This window comes from Trachymyrmex septentrionalis, unplaced genomic scaffold (genome assembly GCF_001594115.1).
Source record: "Trachymyrmex septentrionalis isolate Tsep2-gDNA-1 unplaced genomic scaffold, Tsep1.0 scaffold81, whole genome shotgun sequence".
NCBI classification, from domain to species: Eukaryota; Metazoa; Arthropoda; class Insecta; order Hymenoptera; family Formicidae; genus Trachymyrmex; species Trachymyrmex septentrionalis.
The window spans coordinates 1,189,336-1,194,051 of record NW_017305997.1 but is presented as its reverse complement, the minus strand read 5'-3'; the positions used below and the strand labels follow the sequence as shown (position 1 = coordinate 1,194,051).

Sequence of the window (4,716 nt, the reverse complement as noted above, 5' to 3'; positions counted from 1 at the left end):
ATATATATATATATAAATTATTTTGCATCGCAAAATTACCGGTTAAACATGACATACAATACAGAAAATTGAATGCTAAACGAAATTTTAATGTAGAAATAATTGTGCACTTTGTCAAAGTATACTACAATTATAAACTTTAGCAATATAATTGCACATTTTATATACAAAGTATTTTAAGAATATTAAGAATAATAAGCGAAATATTTTAAGATAAAGTGTTGCATAGATCAATTCGTGCACGATAGACAGTCATACACGATACAAATTAAACGATAAGCGGCTTATATCACACACACACACACACACACACACACACGCGCGCGCGCGCATATATTTATTCATGTGTACGATATCAATCAATAATAGTGCGAGAAGCAGAAGTGTATGCGGTTATACATCGAAAGACGTTCGGCGTTCTTGATCCCTATTAACTTCCACCATCTCAAATCGAGTTGGGACATAGTTAAAAATTTAATGATATTCTGTTGCTAATTTGTGTTGCACTAAAACGAGTTATTAAAAAAAATATTTTTTCGTTACTTTTCCATTACTTTTTTAAAATCGATGATCACTAATCACAACAGACGGATGCCTAAAGGCTTTTTAGTCTCGAGCGCTATGAGTGACTTGTGTTTAATCCAAATCGTGTTCAATTGTGTGCAAAATAAGGGTAAAAGTAACTGTAAAATATTTTACCGTTATAAAAAAAAATGTAACTACATTACCGTTACAGTTATCAAAAAGGAAAGTAACGTAATTACCAGTAAAGTTACCAAAAAAGTAATTGTTATAAGTAACGAGTTACTTCTATTTACTGTAATTTTATATAACTGTAAAAGCTTTTTTTCCCGGATAGTTGTACTACACTTATTTTATACTTGCACTTTATAGCATTAGAGACTCGCACAGTGCAGATTTGTTCGTGAAATGACGGAATGTAGTCAATTTTATATATCGCACGATATAAAATGATATATGAAAGCATAATTTGCAATTTGTACCGCGATTGTACCTCATGTAGATGGGATTGACATGAGGACTAAATACGGTTTACATTGGATTCGGAAACATCATACAAGTCTACGTAAACGTTTAGTTGAAGACTTACTTTAGGTCTAGGCCTAGATATAAGTTTGGTCGCACTGGGTCAATATCTCTACATTGCTGTCGTCATTATCGCGTCTTCTTGTAATCTATGGATCAGCAGAATTCAGACGATTTCAGAAAACGTGACGAATACTCCTTGTAGAAAAGTACTACTGCGCAGTAATATTTTGAGGCACTATTTATACTACTACACTACTACATTGCAGCAATAATGTAGCGGTGCAGTAATGTGCAATAATGTACAGTAGTGCAATAATGCAATAGTGCCTCAAAATACTACCTACTAATAGTGTCTACTACTAGTAGTGTCAGGACTTTTCTACAAGAGATGCACAATCATTGAGAGCTGACGAGAAAGGAAATTCATTCAAGTCGAGTGCCACGATGCCCTTCTGTTCTCGTCACATACGAGCACATATCAAATATAATTTGCGATCCAAAACGACTATCTCAGACATATGCTATCGCATATCCACGTTGGTTCTATACTGTCTCAGGTTCACAAACCGTAGGCTAAAATAATGCTTACATATGTATGTAATATTACATATCGAAAGTGCTGAAAATAAACATTCGATTAATGTTACGTGATTATACTGAGAATCAAATATATGTTCGATTTGGTATCAACTATTACATAATGTGACTTATTACATACAAAATGTATTTTGGTGCCTCCTGTGAGGTTCGAGAACCCCACGTACGAGATAGGATTATTACACAAGAACCAATCATTGTATGCTATCCCGAGATATGATTTTCCTGATTTCGGACATTTGACCAGATAGTGTCATCATCCGATCGGCTTACATTAATTCGAATATTCAGGAACGAGTGCAGTACTCACTTGCAGGCAGTGTTGGAAACAAATTAAACGTGACTAACATGACTAGCAGATAAAGGCAATGCCGAGCGACGAAATTACTCAGATAACAAAATGCTCCCACACGTGAATACTGCACATATGAGGCACATGTGAGTGCTCTAATTGACATTTTTATATCGACTGCACGCGTAAGTGCCGTACGCGTGCAACCGATATGAGAGCTATTTTAAAATGTATACTTCATTAACATCTAAAAGGTGTTATACTTTTATCTTGGAGCTCTTGGAGTTTTTAATAAAATTTATTTTATTAGAATACAACTGAAGGATCTCTTAAAATACTGTGCCTTTTACTCTATTCTATATCGTTTCGTAAGAGAGATTCTAAATAAAAGAAATATTAGTATCTTAAAAAAAGTTTACATTAAATATGTCTCGCGATCCCGCCAGATTTCTTATATCATATGAGGTATTGGAGATATTTACATTCTGGTTATTAAGAAAGCTGACGATGATAATACTGGATTGAACATTGGTGATTTTAACGAAGAAACGAGCAAAACAAAGATTAGGAACAAGGATAAAAATTAATAACTAAAAAAAGAACCGAAAAAACTATAAAATTTTGCCAGTTATTCGGTTACGATTTCGGTATTATAAACTATACAAAATTTGGGTACGGTTTCGGTTTCGGTTCACTAAAAAAAAGGGTTCCAATTTCGGTTCGGTCCTGCTGTTAATAACAATTATTATAAAATGATAACCAAATTAGTGTTATTTTTTCTTTTAAACGTATTTTTTTATTACATTTTTGAATTAATTTTAAAAATAAATCTAATTGTTATATTATATCTAATAAACAAAAACTTTAATTATTATAAACAAATTTGTTAATAATATGATTTTTTATGTTCGTACAATATGCCAGTATCATGTGTGATTGTACTGTGACATCTTTTACGCTGACACTTGTGCTTCCACCACATTGTGACTTGATGACATTTTTGCACGCATGACATGATACTCACGTATGAGAGCAATATAAGCTGTCACGAATTGTTATTTGGGTAGAATTGAGAATACAAAATCCGTAACAACCTTTAAAAAAAGACATATGAAATTACCCGAAGTTCCTTTACCGACATTTGATGGCAAATTCGAGAACTGGCTGACATTTAAAAACGTGTTTTGTTCAATGATAAGATCACAAACGAATTTAACAGACGTCGATAAATTACATTATTTGAAATCGATATTAATGGATAAAGCTGGTAACAAAAAATAAAATAAAAATCTTTGCGATCGGAGTAAAATATATACGAATGCTTGGGAATTGTTGGAACGTTCGTACGAGGTGAATACTGATCAAGTGATCACACGATACCTCTCGGTTGTTGTAAACTTATCTACGTTAGACAAAGAGAGCACAGATTGTTTGACAAAACTCGCTGATGATATTTTGTAACATCGCGTTATTAGATACTTTAAGCATCACAGTCGGCCAAATGATCGCACAGATTTTAGAAAGTAAATTACTGAAATCCACACTAAGGTCCAGTTTTACAACTCACGGTTAACTCTTAACCGAGATTCAACTTGTTTCGCATCTCTTTCTAATTTTAGATAGAGATAATGAATAAGTTGAACCTAAGAGATAACCGTAAGTTGTGAAACTGGGCCTAAATAAATGGTAGGCAACACTTGAGAGAGACATCTTCCCCAAGTTTGAAGATGTGAATAAATTTTTAAATAAAACAGCTGTGTGCGCAGCCTATAATCGAGCTTATAGTAAAGGTAATGTATTGCGTAATTGCATTGTGTGTGAAGGTAGACAACTTTATACGTGCAACGTGTTCAAGGAATTATTAGAGCACATTAAGACAATACGAAATGTGAAGTTATGTATAATTGCTTGCGTTTTCATCACCCCGTGTAAATTCTCGAGTTATATGATATGCTAGAAACGTCACAATATCCATCTACATCTTGATAATCGAGCGAATAAACGGATCTTTCTAGTCCTACAATTACTCAATCTAAATGACTATTCGAATCGTCCGATCGCGGTGTAACGGGTCTCGTGATCTCGCTTTATTCCATATCTTCTAACACGAGAATATTAATATAATCTACAATTCTAAGTACAATAGATACAGTAGTATTAAATTTCGAGTTTTAGATATGTGTGCTGCAAATTTTATTGCAACGTCCGTCATGGGACAGTTGATTCAGCAAATCGTTCGCTTATCGTTTAATTTGTGTTTTGCACAACATCATGAGCTATCAACAATAGGGCCATTTGAAACAATTTAGACAAGTGACGTTCGCTTATGCTTTTAATTATTAGCCCATCTTTCTTAGAAGAAATATGTGAGTTAATATTGTTGATACGGACGTGAAGTCACTTATTTCGATTGACGTTTCAACTAAAAACTTTGATATTACACAATTTATAACGTTTATAAAGTTTTCAAACCCGAATTGCTATACTTGGCACGATTTCGCATCTTCACTTATGTCTTACTACCAGAATTATGAATGTTACTTTGTAAAAGTAACTAATTACGGTTATAATTTTTTTTCTCAAGAAATAACTAACAAATTAATTGCAAGTCATTGATTCTAGAAAGTATTGTATATTACAGCTACAATTACGTACTAAAAAAATACAAATTATTTCTTTTCAGTTACTTTTGTTAATTTTTTCTAATTTTTTATATTGCAATTTTAAATACAAAAATCTTATACATTTCTAATTTACTAAATTACTTTTACTTATTA

General features: G+C 32.7%; 1 protein-coding gene across 1 annotated transcript in view; it reads right to left on the bottom strand.

Moving 5' to 3' along the window:
- The window catches only part of LOC108754832 (chymotrypsin-2-like), a 5,326-nt gene extending 3,346 nt beyond the window's left edge, over positions 1–1,980 (bottom strand). Inside the window, exons 1-2 of the mRNA XM_018497456.1 lie at positions 1,958–1,980; positions 1,112–1,196 (exon numbers count right to left, since the gene is read on the bottom strand). The gene's annotated coding sequence lies outside the window, so the exon portion shown is untranslated. The remainder of the gene's footprint in view (positions 1–1,111; positions 1,197–1,957) is intronic.
- Positions 1,981–4,716: the final 2,736 nt, after the last annotated feature.